Here is an 18,038-nt window from a genome sequence, read left to right as displayed (position 1 = left end):
CATATTTCTTAAATTCTACATATTAATGAAATCATTTGATATTTATCTTTCTCTGACTTATTTCTGTTAGCAGAAGACACTCTAGTTCCATCTACGTTGTTGCAAATGGCAAGATTTCATTCTTTTTCATCGCTGAGTAACATCCCATTGTATGTGTATACCACATCTTCCTTATCCATTCATCAGTGGATGGATATGTGGGCTCTTTCCATGATTTGGGCATTGTTGATGGCACTGCTGTAAACATTGGGATATTAGGTTTTGTTTGTTCCTTTCTGTCTGCCTAATAAGCGACCTCAAAACCTCCATGGCTTCGGGCAGCCAAGATTTCTGTTTCTTAAGTGCAGGGGGTGGGTTTGGCTTAGCTCCAACATCTCTGTCCCCAGCCCAGAAGCATCCCAAGGCTGCATCTGCTTCTTGAGGTGAGGTCATGAAAGGAACAAAGCAGACAAGGAGACGGGATATCACCTACCACTTTGTGTTGAAATGGATCGATCTTCACGCCCCCAAAGTCTCCTAGTCAAAGTCCACATCTGGGCAAGGCTCTTCCCAGGCCCACGGGCCATGGTGGCAGGCTGCACGGCAGAGTGGGTGGTCATTCTGATACAGGAAGGGGGTGGAAAACCAGGAGCAACGGCCACTTTCCTGATATCCTAATATGCAAACACAGTATGACCACTTCTGTAAGACCTCGAGCCCGCTGTTGGCTTGCTCGTACCACACCTCTCACGCCAGAATAAATCTCTGGCCCATTATTCATCAGGCGCCCCTTCGAGGCAGAAATGGGTGGGAATGTGCGCCCCCTGGTCCCAGGGCCCAGCCCTGTCACGGGAGAGGCCAGTGTTGTGAGTGTTGCAATCACGCCCTCAGTCCAGCTGGTTGTATTTGTCTCTTTCTATTTTTCCTCCAAACTGTGAGATTGTTCCTCTTGTTTGCACCTATTCTGAATCACCTACTGGAAATGCGATTTTTCGTGCCCACGTCCATGCATCCTTGGATGCTACCTAAACCCAAACAAAAGAACAAAAACACCCAAAGGTATATTTGCAATGGCTCGGTGCCCCTTAAAAGAAAGCCTGGGTTGCTGACCAGTTCAAGTGACAAAGGCTTGATGAATGCAACCACGTACAGAGGCAGCGACTCTCAGAGGTGTCACGGACTTACCAAGTGCTGTGAGCCTCTACTTCCCCATCTGTAAAAAGGGAGCAGCGTCTGTTTTACCAAATGGAAAGCGGCCAGCAACACACTGAAGGAGTGGTGTTGGAATCAGACACAGAGTATGATCCTGGGGGATGGGGGACACTTCTACCACTTCACTGTGCCTTGACCTCCTCATCTGAGAAATGGGCATAAGAGCACCTAATTCATAAAGTCCTCCTGAGGACACAAGTACATGACAGATTTGAAAGGGATCCTTTAAAAAAAAAATTTTAATGTTTGTTTATTATTTGAGAGAGAGAGAGAGAGACAAAGAGACAGAGAGACAGAGAGAGAGAGCATGAGAAACGGAGGGGCAGAGAAAGAGAGGGAGACAAAGAATCCAAAGTAGGCTCCAGGCTCTGAGCTCTCAGCACAGAGCCCGATGTGGGGCTCGAACTGAACTCACACCATGAGATCATGACCTGAGGCAAAGTCAGAAGCTTAACCAGCTGAGCCCTCTGGGCACCCTTGGATGGGATCCTGTAAAGCATAAGTGTCAGGCACTTAGGATAGGGTTTAATGGTATTGCAATAATTGCCCCTGTCAAGTGTTCGGAAGTAACAGGAGAAAAACTAAGTAGTCACTTAGCAAAAGCTGATTGTGCACCCACCAAAAGAGTTTGCAAACCAGGAGCACTCAAACTAAAACACAGAATGAGGCTCAGGATTATAACATTATAAAGCAGCTTGCATAGTGAGAAAGCACAGACTCTTTATTCCTCATGGTGATTGGTTATGATACTAGAACTTTCCCAAATGAGAGGGAATTGGCCAGTGGTTACCTCATTCTGACCTTGGGAAACAGTGTTAAGTTTGGCCTATGATTTCTAGAGGCGTAAGTAAGAAATGATCCAGGTCAAGTTAGCCTTGCAAAATAAGCTAAATTAAGCTTTGCTTATATGACTAAAAAGTGGTTTTGTCTGCTCAGGGAATTTTCAAGGCTGGTCTCCATTTGTTTTTGATTTTAACCTCCCTATTGATTTTTTTTAGACCAAACAATAAACTGTGGTTTGCTGATCTGTGGTGAGTAGTAGGGTGTTTGTTTGTCTTTTTTATTGACCCAGCTGCTGAAGCCAGTTCGCACCAGGCAGGGACTGGTGCGATGAAGTCTGCAGGTTCCCCACCGCAAAGCCTGCCCCCGGTCACTGCACTGCCTTGTGATGCTGGCCTTCTGCAAGTTCAGTAGTGTCCTAGCGTGGTAGATCGTGGAAGTGGCTGCAAAGCCTACCCTTCCCTGCACGTACACCCTGGCAGTGTGATGTTTCAGAGTCTCTCTCTCTGCCCCTTGGATCTGGGTTGACTGTGTGACTTGCTTTGGTCAGTGGATGTTAGCAACCATGATATAAGCTAAGTAGAGGCTGGAAGAGTGCTTGCATGCTGGGGCTGTCTTGTGGCTCTTGGGACCCCACTGTCATGTGACCAGCCAGCATTAGCCTGCTGGATGAAGGGAGACACGTGTCCAGGCTCCCTCATTGCCCTATCTGGCATCCGGTTAAATGTTGCAGCAGTGCCACTAGCTGTGCATGAGTGGGTTCAGTCAAGGGCAGAAGAATGAATGGCCTGGCTAAGCCCAACCCACAGTGAAACCTATGGAACCATGACTATATAAGTAGTGGTTTTAGGCCACTGAGTTTGGGGTTATTATACACTTACAGCTACCTGACACAGTCAGTACACTTGGTCCAGACCACACAATTTCTGTCCTGATAGGGCCCCCCTCAACAGGCATGTGACATGTTGGTAAATGGAGTGAGGGCGATGTTTGGGTCCCCAAGACCACCATCATGTTCAGTGATTCACTAGAAGGACTCACAGCACTCAGAAAATCTGTTATAGTCATGGGTACAGTTTATCACAGGAAAAGGAGGCAGACGAAAAGCAGCAAATGAGAAAGGCACAGGGGGAGGAGTCCAGGCGAAAGCAGACACACACTCCCAGGTGTCCACACCCAGTGAGGCTGCATGGACAGCAACTGGTTCTCCTGTGACCACATGTGACAACATGTGTCTCAATTATGGGTGAGAGTCCATCAGTGGCAGGAGTGTAGCTCAGCCTAAATGCCTCACAGCATAGAAGAAGCCGGCTGTGGCCTATGTGCAGGCAGGAGCTTCAAAGGTTTGGAGCTCAGGTTGCTATGGACATTGCTGAATCCTGTCATTTAGGTGAGAGCTATAGGAAACCAGTCTCCAGGCACAGGCTTTTAAAGCTCCTTTGGCTGAGTCTCCCTCCCCTTGGCCTCAAGCATCCAAGATGGAATGAGTGGGTTCAATGAAATCACCTCCAAGGCCACATTTAGTTCTGTGATGCTATGACCCTCCGAACTTGATAATGTCACCTGCAGGAGTCATTGACGTTGTTGGGACTGGACCTTGCCAGTGCCCTTTAAATGTCATAGATTGTGGGGCACCTGGGGGGCTTAGTCGGTTGAGCGTCCGACTTTCGCTCAGGTCATGATCTCGCGGTTCGTGGGTTCGAGCCCCGCGTCGGGCTCTGTGCTGACTGCCAGCTCAGAGCCTGGAGCCTGTTTCGGTCTGTGACTCCCTCTCTCTCTGACCCTCCCCTGCTCACGCTGTCTCTCTCTCTCTCTCCTAGAAATAAATAAAAAAATAAAATAAATGTCATAGATTGTATTTTTGTAGTCATCATGCTAATGATGTACTTGCCTTCCTGTTCATTCAAAATGTAGATGTAATCTATTTCTAATCCCCAAGATAATCAAGTTTTTAATGTACTTGTGGAAGAATGACCCAGTTAGGTCCACATAAATAACTCCAGAGCTTGGCCATCTCCTGAAAGTGTGAGAGATGTGGCGATTGTGCTGGTTCATTTAACAAACACATAGTTAGCCCCTGCTGTATGCCAAGCACAGAGTCGTGTGCAAGGGGGCATGTAGGTGAAGAGACTTAACTCTGTGGAGCTGACAGGTCAGAGACCAAGAGTGACAGCAAGTGGCATATAACGCAGGGTGATCGGTGCTTAGCTAAAGAAAGCTTTAGGTGCTATAAGCAACAGCCAGAGTGTTTCGGATGAACACGGGTTGGCAGCGATGTAGGATGAGTGTGGGGGTGGTTGGGCAGGTACACCGGGACGAGAAGGCAGCTTGTGGCACCAATAACGACAACAGCCACGAAGCCGAGGGTGAAGCCGGTGCTTATGTGGAGACGTGCAACACACTGGGTTCCTTCCTTGCATTGATTGAATTCTCAAAGGCGCCCTAGGAGACTGGTACCTCCCCTCCCTCCTCTTCATAGAAGCGGAAACTGCAGTCAGGGACATTAAAAACAGCCCAAAGAGACCAACTCATGTTATTTCAGTGCAGAATCTGCTGCTGAGCCTCTGACTCCAGGCGAGAGCAGGGGCGTATTTGGGGAAGTGCTTCCTGAGGCTGGAAAGGAAGATGAAATGTGGATGCCATGGGTCTAGGGAGACTGGGAGAGTCTTGTGTGAGAGGCTGTTTGGCTGGCAATTTTGTGGACCCAACGAGCAACAGGAATGGGCCAGGAGCCAGTGGGTAAGACGTGAGCTGTGGCAACACTGGGGTGGAGCCAGGGGTGAGGAAGACCACAGGGCAGGGGGGAAAAGGTGCTGCAGTGGGAGAGCCTGGCTACATGAGCCTGGGGCCACTGGGGATGGACTTGAATATGGACTCTGTGGGCCACAGTCTAGAAGGAGCCCTGGACTATCGTCACAACTCACGATGTATTGGCTCTCGGACTGTCACAAAGCTCCTTGGACATTCATGGCTCCGTGTCCTCACTGAAGAATGAAGCCAATAGGATCTATGTAGAGGTTTTGAAGTTTAATTTTTCTAATGTAGGTTATGCAGGGGATCCATGGGAATGCACAACAATGGTGGAAGACAATCAGATGAGTTAATAAGTGAATGAGTGAGTGAATGAATCAGTGAATGAAAATTTTGAAAGGTAGAGGGCCGAGGATAGAGCCTGATCCACACCTCTGGACACCCCCCTCCAGGTTGCTGGTGGTACGTTATTCGATTCTACTTTAATTTCAGCTACAATAGTAAGATGGTGCCAGGATTTACTGCTATATTCTAATTCTCAGCAATTCTGTGACCTGGTGATGAGGGAAAGCAAGGCAAGAGAAATGTAGTTTAAATGCAATTCCCTTACAGCCTGTAGCCCACTGATAGATGTCAGAGACATGTAGCCTACTGTGTTCCTCCCCAAAACCTTTATGGCTGCCTGAATGCCTTCATGTCTACACGTCCTTAAAAACTAAACGCAACCTTATGGAGCAACATGGAGCCATAAAGCCCTCTGGAAAAGTTGCCCTGATACCTGCTTACAGGGATCCCAGCAGCCTCTCCAGGTGAGTAAAGAAGGTCCCTTCCTGGCAAGTGCAGAACCTCAGGGTACTTTGGGGACCTCAAGAAGAGGAATTTGCCCAAATCTACAAATATTACAGGCATGTCTATGGCAAATAACTTGGCTTGGCTTCTGGCCTGGAGAGAGGCAACTGAAAGCTCAGTCTAGAGACTGCTTATAAAAAGTTCCAGCAAAGCCAATTTTAAAAGATCTCAATGACCAATCACTGTTCTTGCTGAGCTTATATAAATAATTAGGCCGAGTTTGTTAAAAATGGATTTGTTCTACAGATGAATTAGTCTTGATTTGGCTGTCTCTGGAAATGAAGGTTATTAGAGAGAAAAATCATGTTTCAATAACGCATCTTTATGGATGTTAAATTCTAGTTCTGATTGTCTTCAAATGTTTGTTGTTTCCTAAACTAGACAACCAAGGGACCCTTCAGAGAAATTGTCACAAAGCTCATGCATGGATAATCTTTGTACCTATTGCTCTGTGAGCCATTGAAAAAGATCACCACAGACATTCAAGCCACAAACCAGAAAAGCCCATCTGATTCCTGCTACCTGTTCCCACTCTCGTCTGAGAATCTTCATTCAAGACTGACATCTAGAAATCTCACTGGCAGACCTGGCAGACACTCGGTTTATAATTTTACTCTAATCATTAACCTATATTTTTCCCTTTCTCGCTTCTGTAAAAGTGCCTCTTATTAATTACTTGACTGATTACTAAGCAAAACAGAGTCTATATGATGGCTAAACACCACTACACAATCAAGGCCTTAAATGACTCTCAAAATAATTTTATATTATGAAAACTAAGAGAGTTCAAATGCACGAAATGGTTCTACAAATTTAAATGGCATTAGATGTTTTAACCGCTGTGCAAGGTTGAGCTTGTGCTCTCATAAAAACAAAGTGCTGTGTATACATTCCAGAGTACCACAAAAATATTTCTGAATTTCTAACGGATAAATCCTCAAAGTGACGCTTTAACTGATCCCTCTCTTTGCTTTAATAATTGGTTAAACTCCTGGACTAAAGAAAGATTCTTGTCAACTATCAAAAGGCTTCTTTTTCTTCCTATTTTTATCGTGTCTTGCTGTTCTCTCCCAGGTCAATCCACCTGGTACCAAGTCTCCCTCACTGCCATGACTTCAAGCCAACAAGTGATCTTTTCTGCTCAAGAATCTCCTATATGTTACCAACTCTAGATACAGCTGCTTTGGCCTTTCCTAACTCCTGTTAAATTCTCAACCGACCAACCTTGACCCACGGGAAAGGCTATCTATATGCCCCTTTTCAGCAGGAAGAAGCTACAGAAGATGAGACCTTCCACCTTCAACAACCTTAAAGATTTAAGGGTCAAAGTTGTTCAGGGTGGGAAACGAGAGGGAAAGCAAGGCAAGAGAAATGTAGTTTAAATGAAATTCCCTTACAGCCTGCAGCCCACTGATACATGTCAGAGACCTGCAGCCTGTAACCCTCCCCAAAACCTTTACGGCTGCCTGAATGCCTTCATGTCTACACTTCCTTAAAAACTAAAAGCAACCTTATCGTGACAATAGCTAAATCTTCAGGGTCCTGTGAGATCCTGCTTTCAGCATCCAGAAATTCCTTAAAAACTAACTTTATCTCCACACCACCTTCCCAAACCTAAATATAATCAGTCGCTCCTCACAACCCCAGTGCAGCTCTTTCTGCCCACGGGTCCTGTCCCCGTGCTTTAATAAAATCACCTTTTTACACCAAAGACATCTCAAGATTTCTTTCTTAGCCATTTGCTCACAACCCCCACTTCAAATTCCATCACTTGGGTGGGAGACTTCCATTGCTCTATGACCCAAAGAACAGGTGGCCAGTGGTATCTTCCTCATAGAATTGTGGGGAGGATTCACTGACGTGATATGTGTAAAGCACCCAGCCCAGTAGAGCCTAAAGTTCACAGTCCTTTGAAGACCTAAAAATACTTTTCCCAAACATGAGCTCATGTGATTCTCAGAGCTTCTCTTTGGCGTATGTAGGTCAGAAGTTTCCATAGGTGAGAAAAGAGAGGGACAAATATAATGTTCTTTTTTCTGAGGTCAGGAAGACCAGGATTAGATCCTTGGCTCCTTGACCTCATCTCGTGTGTCTTTCAACGAATCTTCCTGGTGAGGCCAGTCTGCACGCCCCTTGCGTCATCTCCAACAAATTCTTACCCAATCTCTAAGACAAAAGCCTCAGCCCATTTTCCTTCCACTATATTCTGGAAAGAACCATGTCATTTGTTCCAAGTTCACACAGATGAAATGGGACATCCGGGTCTAGAAATCCCATCTTCTCCCTCCATGACTGGTGCTCTTTTGATTACACTGCCAGGAAAAATCATAAAAGATGGANTGTTATATGGAAACCAACTTGACAATAAACTATTTTAAAAAATGAATGAACTACTAATATACACAATAATATGTATGAATCTCAAAATAATGAAGCTGAAAGTATTCCTTCTTACAAAAAAATAAAGATAAAATTTACTCAAAATTCTTAAAAAAAAAAAAAAAGATGGAAAGGCACAAAATGCCCCTGGGGTAGCCTTTCAATGGAACACCTGGGCATTACCTAGCAAACCCACTGGGGTTATCTGATTTCATTGTGTCTGAGCCCTTCAGGGTTTTTACCCAGCCTACGTTACAATTCTGTAAGTTGTATCAGACAAACCTGACGGTGAAGACAGTGATTTTTTTCTATATGTAAATGTAAGTTTCCATATGTAAATATAAATTTCCATATGTAAGTTTGGATTTTGTCTGGTGGTGACATAGATTGTCCCACTACAAACAATGTAAGAGTTTATTTCAAACATCACCTTTGGTTGGATAGTGACCAGTTTTGTATCTGTTAGCAAATTTATTCCAGCATCCCTGATTTCTGACTGTATGTGTTCCTTCTTTTTATGTTTCTTTTTTTAACCTTTATTTATTTTTGACAGAGAGACAGAGCGTGACCGGGGGAGGGGCAGAGAGAGACGGAGACACAAAATCTGAAGCAGGCTCCAGGCTCTGAGCTGTCAGCACAGAGCCTGACGTGGGGCTCAAACCCATGAACCATAGATCATGACCTGAACCGAAGTCAGACACTTAACCGACTGAGTCACCCAGGTGCCCCATATATGTTTCTTTTTGACGTTTTTCTCTTGAGAAGTTTTAATATCTAATTGGTTTCCTCACTTAATAATGAACTTAACGAAATCTTTTGACATGTGTTCATTTTACACCTGTATACAAGTCATGATTATTATTTTTATGAAAATTAACTTTGAACAGAATCATAGTGGTGTCAGGAAAGAGGGAAGGAAATAAATGTATGTATGAAACAGAGAGATGGTGAGTGTATGTCAGAGACATACAAAAATGTTTGCAGAATGAATACGTATATTGGTGTGTATCTTCAAACGTTTCTTTAGATAAATGCAAGCATACATCTCCAAGTACATAAGCACACAGCCTCCACCTTGACTTCTTGTCAAAGATTGTGCATTTTAATATTTGATATTTTCTACAAAAAAAAGCTCTCCCATTTTACATTTAGATACGGTTGAAGGAAATGTTTCCTTATACCTTTTAACATTGATTTTTGTAACTAAATGATATATTATATAATATGTATATTAATATATATATTAGAGAGAGACAGAGACAGAGAGAGACAGAGATACTTTTATTTCAGGAAATTTTAGCTTTAAGGGCCACAAAGCCAATACCTGTTTGGCTATTCGTCTATGTATCTATTGATCTACACAGAAACAAATGCAGATAGCCACAGCCCACCTGCCTAACTTGTTTTCACTCCTTGAAGACCTTGGTAGTAAGTATCCCTATGTTTCAAGTCAAGAGCTGTTCTTTCTAAAAACCTTATTGAGATATGATTGACATACAGCACTATGTAAATTTAAGCTGTAAAACATGTTGATTTGATATACTCATATACTGTAAAATGCAGGCATTGTTCTTGATCTAGGACTCACATTAACTGGATCTGATCTTCCATCCTAGCTGCCCCTGATGAAAGCACCTAAATGTAATTGAAACCATGGATGAATTAAAACTGTGAGGGACATCATTAAGCCAGAGGAATGGAGGGCGGGCAGGGAAATGGTTGGGTCTCCAGCACCATCTGCATGATGCACCTGCCACTGTTCTCGCTCATGCAGCAGACAAGCCTTTGAGGGGCTTTTTTAGACTCAAGAGCTTTAATAATCTCTGGGCTGTTAAAGGCAGGGATCCTCAGACTCTAGGATACATTCTGGAAAAGTGCTTGAACTTTGAAGGGCACCTGCATATGTCAGAGAAAGGAGAAGAGGGAGAAAACCACTCATATTTCTTGCACCTCTTCTGTGGGCAGCCTTGGGCAAGACCCTTTTCACACATGATCTCCACCATCCCTATCCCCAGTTAGAGATGAAAAACCAGAATCCCGATATATAAATGATAGCGTGTCCATGTAATGAGGTGCCAAACAGCCAAAAAGAAATCATGTTGGCAAGGATTCTCAGTGACATGAAAATGCTCATGAGACCACGGCAGGTAACAAAAGTCAAGGTGTAACAATGACGGCCATACGGTTTCAAGTTTGTCAAATAGGAATAAATAAATAAACATAGGGAAAACTTCTTGCTTTCTTCCTCATACCCTGCCCCAGGATGGAGAGGAGGATGGTTATTTCACACAAACCTTATCCCATGTTCTTTCTCCTCCTAGCTAAGCCTGAATAGTGGGAAGGAGATGACATTTTAAGAAATTTTAGAAGAACTTTTTTTTTTTTTAAGTTTACTTATTTAAGTAATCTCTGCACCCAATGTGGGGCTCGAACTCCTGACCCTGAGATCAAGAGCCACATGCTCGATTGACTGAGCCAGCCAGGTGTCCCTGGAAGATCTTTAAAGAGCTAAGTACTTCATCCTCAGTTACTGAAATGGTAAGAAGGGCATATAAACATTTGTATGTCGCTTTCTCAGGAAAACACTCTGACTGTAGGGTTACTGTTATGCAGTGTAATCCTTCTCCCCGTGTAAAAGCAAATGCTAATCTAAGAGTGAAGGTCATAGTTGGAAGGGAGAAAAGAGCATTAAGAAGTCTAAAGGACTATCTCTATTATATACACATATTCATAGCTTTTCTTTAGTTCAATGGATATTATCTTAGTACTTGATATGAGCCACGCATTAGACTTGGAACTGACATTCTAAGAGGGAAACCCACACTGTCATTGCCTGTTGTGAGTCTCATAGTCCAGTGGCTGCACAAAGAGATAATAAGAGAATTGCAAGACATGTGGTCATTGCTGTGACAGTAAGTTCCAGTGCTTTGGGAGCAGAAACGACACCTTAACTCACCTGAGAGGTGATACAAAAGTCCCCAGAGAAGCTGGCGTCTGAGCTGAGCCCTGAAGAATGACAGTTTGCTGGTCAAATACAGGTGGGAAGAGAAGCTTAGAGAACATGGTGGTAAATAGCCAGACATGAGGAAGTGGGCACTGTTTCTCAAACCATAAATAAGTCCCTGTGGCTGTTAGCATAGATTGTTGTTGGCGGGGGAAGGGGGGGGGATTGTGGGGGGGAGGCTGTATGTTAAGTGATTTTGCATTGAGAAAGCCTGGACCACCCAGTGGTTGCTTCTGGATTTACAGCTGAGTGTGGTGGAGAGTGAACACAATTCTTCTGCAAGAGGAGGAGGCTGTAGAGAGGAGAAACGATATGAAACACGGTAAGTCCAGAGAGACAAATGAACTGGGCAGGCATTAGGACTGAGGGATTTCTGGAAGGAGGAAATCAGACAGTGGAGCAGCAATTGGTGCAGCAGGCAGTGAAGCCAGTGCTTAGAGCACTCACGGAAGGGCTCGTGGTTAGTGGGGGACACAACCCTTCTTCAGAAAACTGGGGAGGATGGGGGTGCCTGGGTGGCTCAGCTGCTAAGCATCCAGCTTTGGCCCAGGTCATGATCTTACGGTTCCTGAGTTTGAGCCCCACATCAGGCTTTCTGCTGTCAGCACGGAGCCTGGAGCCTGTTTCGGATCCCCTCTCCCCCTCTCTCTGCCCCTTTCCCACTCACTCTCTCAGAAATAGCAAAAAAAAAAAAAAAATTAAAACAAAAAAAAGAAAACCACGGAGGACTGGGTATTTAAGGGTATTTAAGGGACAGACACGGTAAAGGTCAAGGACAGTAGCAGATCTGAAGTCAAATACATTCATTGAAGGTGGATATCCAGAACGGCTTATGTCCCCTTATCGTAGGAGGCTGAGGAAGGACGTCATCCAGTAAAACTGGAGAGAAAACCAAGAAAGAAGATGCCAAGGAATCTGGGAAACCGTGGACATGACCCAAGGAAGCAAGAATAGTGAGTAAACAGATGGGCAAAGATGAAGATAACTCAACAAGCATTCTTGGTATTCGATCACAGTTAACATATATGTGGTTTAAAAGATATAATAAGACGCCAACATAATTGCATGAAAGTTAGCAGGTGCTTATACGGATCAAGTTGATACAATTTATTTGTATTATTTGAGGAATAAAGATACAGTTTTTGCTTACTTTTACAATTGCAGATAGTAACTTTGATAGTAAAGCATCAAGGACCACATCTACAAGATTAGAAAGAAACAGGAAAAGTGTGAACGAGTTCCAAATTGGAAAGTAAAACAAACGAGCGCACAAAGTTAGAGAAGAAAAAACAAATCTTGGAAGATTAGCAACCGTTTCCAGCGCCCACCCCCACCTGCGCAGCCTGCCGTTGAGCGAAGCTGCGGAGGTCACCCAAAGGTCAATGTTCTCAGGCTTCTCTCCACTTCCGTGTGGCACGGTTAGCGCCCCAGAATCCACGTGGGGTTACATTCAGAGGCACCTACAACAGTTTGGCAATGCTCCAGTTCTTGTGGGGGGGGGAGGGAGGGGAAGGGAGGTTAGTTGAATGCATGTGTGTATAATTCTTCTGGGTTTCATATTATATAATATTTTTAAATTGTGGCAAAATATACATAACATAAAATTTACCATTTTAATCATGTCAAGCGCACAGCTCTGAGGCAGTAAGTACATTCACTCTTGTTGTGTAATCGTCACCATCGGTCCACCTCCAGAGCTCTCTTCGTCTTCCCCAAATGACAGTCCGTCCCCATTAAGCACTGAGCCTCACCCCTACCCTCTCCCAGCCCCTGTCAGCCACCGCTCTATTCCTGTTTCTATGAATTTGGCTTTTCTGGGCAGGCACCTCATGTCAGTGGAGTCTCCGTAATTGTCTCTTTGCAACTGGCTTATTTTACTGAGCACGATGTCCTCAAGGTTCATGCGTGTTGTAGCACGTGTCTGCATAGCCTTCCTTTTTGAGGCTGAGTAATATCCCACTGTATGTATAGACCACATTTTGTTTATCATCCCATTGTGTCAATGGACACTTGGGTTGCTTCCAACTCCTGGATATTTTGTATCGTGTTGCTGGGAACGTGGATGTGCACCTATCTCCTGGAGGCCCTGCTTTTGATTCTTTGGATAAATACCCAGGAATGGGATTGCTAGATGATATGATCGTTCCATTTGAGGAGCCCCTATACGATTTTCCATAGCTGCCACGCCATTTTACATTCCCACCAGCAGTGCTCAGGGTTCCAATTTCTCCTGCGTAATATTCTGAAAGAAGAGGAAGCCATGGTTGACGGGAGCCATCTGGTGCAGACAGAGCAGAAGGGACAGCGGCGCACGCGGGGGTGAAGCTGACTTGCAGACATGACTGCGCTGAGGGGCCCCACCAGCTGCCGACTCAACCACAAAAGGCAGCTACCTTCCCAACCTCACTCAGAGTCAGGGAGACGAGAATGTAATTAACTCGGAGATATGACTTCTGACCATCCAACTGACAGAAATTAATAGGATTTGTAAAATTCATGGCTGGAAAGGGATTAAAGGGAAAGGACTTTTTATATATTGCTGATGGAATTATAAATTACTATGGTCATTTCGGAAAGTAATCGTTCTATTAAAATTAAAAATGCATCTAACTTTTGACCCAATAATCCACTTTGGGGAATATATATACTACAGAAATAAAATTACCAGCATGTAAGAATAGATGTACAGGGTTATCTCTGTAGTATTCTCTGCGGCAGGGGGAAAAAAACCTGGGAAAAAAGCAATTACGGTATGCTTACTATGCCACAACTTACATCTCTTGATAGAAAGTAGCTGTGACTTTGTAAAAGAAAAAAATATGCTTCGTAATATATTGACTATAGACAACCGTATGATTGTATGAGTGCAAAGAAAAGTCTGGAAGTTACAGAAACAATGGTTAGAACTGAGTGCATTGGTAGTACTCTTGGGCTTTTTACAAGAGTTTGCTGTGCCAGGGGCTAGCAAGTGGCTAAAACTTGCTTCTTAGCACTGCTAAGAAATGGATGATGATTCCAGGAACCTTCAGCATACGGTGCGATGGGTGGGGTAGATTTCATGGAAGAAAGACATGAATCAAATCCTAAGTCAGTGACTCATTCGGATATGCAACCTTCTCTAATGAGAATGTCCATCACTGACTTGCCAACTTGAAAATTCCTAATCATCCTTGGAATTCCAGTCTCACCACTGCCTGCCTAATGAACACCTCCCGATTCTGGCCCCCAGTGGCAAAAATGTCCTGCGTGGGGGATTCCTCTACCTAATGCAGAATTCAGTCCTGGAACTCGCTGTATTGAGCCACAATTCAGTGAAATGCTTTATGGGACCATAGATGCCTCAAGAGCAAGAGATGTGATTTCATCCCTCATTCATTCATTCATTCATTCATTCACTCACTCATTCATTCATTCTACTTTGACACTCATGCTCTCTCTTCTGTCCCAGCTGGGATCCGGGCCCTGTAATTAGAGATGAGGGATTGGGAACAGCATCCTTCACAGTTATGTAAATTGAAAAGGGGCTTATAACTGGTGTAGCCTCTCTGGAAAACAGTGTGGAGGTTCCTCAAAAAATTAGCAATAGAACTCCCCTAGGACCCAGCACTAGCACTGCTAGGAATTTACCCAAGGGATACAGAAGTGCTGATGCATAGGAGCACATGTACCCCAATGTTCACAGCAGCACTCTCCACAATAGCTAAACCATGGAAAGAGCCTAAGTGTCCATCAACGGACGAATGGATCAAGAAGAGGAGGGTGTTATGCTGAGCGAAATAAGTCAGGCAGAGAAGGACAAATATCATATGTTTGCACGTATAGGAGGATTAGGAGGAACTTGACGGAGGAACAAGGGGGAGAAGAAGGGCGGAAATGGTGGGGGAAAGGGAGAGAGGCAAACCATGAGAGACTCTTGAATGCTGACAAAAACTGAGGACTGATGGATGTGGGGGGGCGGGGGGATGGGCATGGAGGAGGGCACTTGTGGGGATGAGCACTGGGTGTTATATGGAATCCAACTTGACAATAAACTATTTAAGAAAAAAAAAAGAAAAGGGGTTTATATCATAATGTGAGGCTGGAAAAGAGCAAATACTCTTTTCATTACAAATCCAAAGCTAGGGGGTCTCAGTCAGTTAAGCATCTGACTTCAGCTCAGGTCATAATCTTGCAGTTTGTGGGTTCGAGCCCTGCATCTGGCTCTGTGCTGACAGCTCAGAGCCTGGAGTAGGCTTTGGATTCTGTGTCTTCCTCTCTCTCTGACCCTTCCCTGCTCGTGCTGTCTCTCTCTCAGAAATAAATAAATAAATAAATTTTTTTAAATTAAGAACAAAGTCAAAGCTACATTTTCAAAAACTATGAATCTCTTAAGGTTTATGAGATATTTTGGCAAGAAACTCTGCCTCCCCCAGAATCCCCAACAGGCTTCCCAGCCTTGATTACTGATAACAGGCAGGTAAATTGCAGATCCAGGAAGTTGCCTCTTGAAAGCCCTTTACCTGGGCTCCTCCGGGAAGAGGAATACCCTGTAAGGCACAGGAGAATAGTAACAGACATTGTTGCAATGTTTACTATGTGCCAGAAATAGATACAAGGGGTGGGTTAAAAAACTGTATAGTAAACATTTATTCTACCTCCTCCTTTTCTGCAGCCCCACGCAATTAATACGTGCAACCTCTCCCATACATTTCCAGGGGCCTAAAGAGATGCTGCCCCAGCCGAGCAGACCCAGGTCAATCAGGATACAACCATAAATTTTGCTACTGATCCATTTAAGTAGAAAGGACTCAGATGGGTGGATGTGCTTCCTCTGTTTACATGGTTTCTCTCGCTATTGAGAAAGCAGCATCCTGGCTCTTAAGAGTAATTTCCCAGGGACGCATAGTTGTCTTTTCTTTGCATTCGAGGCCCAGGGCTGCTGCAGCCACCTTGTAACCCCAAGGATAAAGGGTCACCTCTGAGAGGGCAGAGGTGGGGGGGAATCACAGAGACCCCCAAGCCAGAGCCCTGCCTGACCTGAGGCTGAGCACTGAGCTGGCCCTGGATGTGCTCTCTTCCGAGAGAGCCGGTAATCCCCTCATGGGGGCAGGGAGGGCAGGAGGTAAGCAATGAGGAAGGGAGATGTGGCAAAGCCCGAGGTGTGAGCACCTTCGGTGGGTGCAGGGAGGGTGTGGAAAGGCGGGAGCCCAGACAGGCAGAGACTTGCAGAACAGCAAGTGCCTTTGGCTAGTGCCTTTCTCCCAGCACATCGAGTTCTCACCTACAAATGGGCATCTAGTCTCCACACAGCTCGCTTCTGGTTTGGCCAGGCTTGTGGAAGATATTCGCTGAATGAGCCCTGGCTGGGGGCCACCCACACTTGTGCAGGTGGTGCCCAGCACCTTCCAACTCCACTTTCTGGTCTTGCGCTGCCAAGCAGTTGCAGGCTAACATCCTCAAGGGTCTACACTAGTGATAAATGTTTAATGACCGTTTAGGAAAAAAGCCCCGATTTGCAGCATTGGACAGTTTTTGGGGTGTAAGTACTCCCACTGCGGCCAAGTCCAAACTCCTGATGGGTCATTGTCACTGGATGTGGGGCTGGGAAGAGACGCTCGCACTTGGCTCTTCTGAGAGGGCCAGAGGCTCCAGTCACCCCTGGCTTCTGCAGCCCTGTCCCCATTCCTCTGCAGGCTCTAAATGTTTGTCAAGATCCTCTCCTTCCCCTGGCAGGGGCGGGGGGGGGGGGGGTGGCGACTGAGAAGCCAGGCAAGGGATGCGAGTTGACGCAATTTGTCAAAATGATCGATACTCCCCAGCCAGAGGGCCAGGGCAAAGGATGCTTGCACAGCAGAGCGGGAGGGAAGAGTGATGCCCATAATACAGAAAGGGACATGCAATTTCAGAAAGTGTATTTTTTTCTTAAACAAGAGGAATAGGTAATGGCACTCCATAGCCAGGGCTCGCTCTCAGAACCTTAGACATTATTTTTCAGTCCTTGCTTTTCTTGCTTTCTCTCCATAGCCTGTCATCACAGGAGGGCAGCACTACAAACTATCCTTATCCGACCCTCATCCTGTCTGGCAGGTGGGTGCAGTGACCTCCAGCCAGCAAGCCCACCCCTAGCGGGCTGGGTGCACGGAGCCATGTCTTACTCTCCTTGGCTTCTGGCTTCCCGCCTGCAGGAGGGGCTCACAAAACCCGCCTCACATTCACTCACTCAGAAATATTTTTGATCCCTATCTTGTTGCTTCTTGGGAATCCCAGCTGTCGAGAGGAAAACACTTGGCAATCCATGGGATGTGCCAAATACACAGTTGTGCGCAGTGCACAGAGGTTTCCTTCATTTCCTTCTCGGCTAAGCCTCACTTCTCTGTTCCAAAGTCCCCATCAGCTTCTTCCTCAGGACAGGAAAAGGTCCACATGTCTTTATCAGTTAGACTCTTAATAGTTAAGGTGTTCAGGAAAAAAAAATTTTTTTGTGTCACAATTGAGGCAGTGCTTCCTCTCTTGACCAAGTAATGTCAGTTCTAGGAATTTATCTTACAGACACACAACAAAGCTATGCACACATGTGGAGGTCTGATGTGGTATTGACGGTAGCAGGGACAATAAAACAAAAATACACACCAATGGATGAAGAGTGAAATGAAGAACAGAAAAGCAAATTGCCCGAGGAAACCTTCCCCGAGCTTAGCATGGCACTTGGCTCATAACAGGCTCTCAGTAAATAGCAGAGAAATAAAAGTGTGGCCATTTCGAGCAATAAGGATCTCAGTCCACTGAGACTGTTTAGGACAAGGCAAGCAGAACAGTGTGTACAGTTTGTTTCTATTTTGTGTCAAAGGTCTCCCATCTTCCTTTAAACACCTTCAGATGTCCAGAAGATACACTATAAAGCTGGAGAAGAAAACACTTTGGTTTTAACTTTTGGAGAAAGAGACTGAAAGACCTTTTCTGGAATCTCCTTTTTTTTATTAAGGATATGCATTAGACACATTTACATGAAAATAAGCACCCTCTCCATCAGCAAGCAGTCAGCCTTCCTCGCTGCTGCCCAATACTTCACTGCACTGGTGAGGAGTTCCCATCATTTGTTTTTAGG

The sequence above is a fragment of the Crocuta crocuta genome, unplaced genomic scaffold, assembly GCF_008692635.1.
Source record: "Crocuta crocuta isolate KB4526 unplaced genomic scaffold, BGI_CrCroc_1.0 scaffold119, whole genome shotgun sequence".
Lineage (NCBI taxonomy): Eukaryota > Metazoa > Chordata > Mammalia > Carnivora > Hyaenidae > Crocuta > Crocuta crocuta.
Note: the sequence above shows the minus strand (reverse complement) of the source record.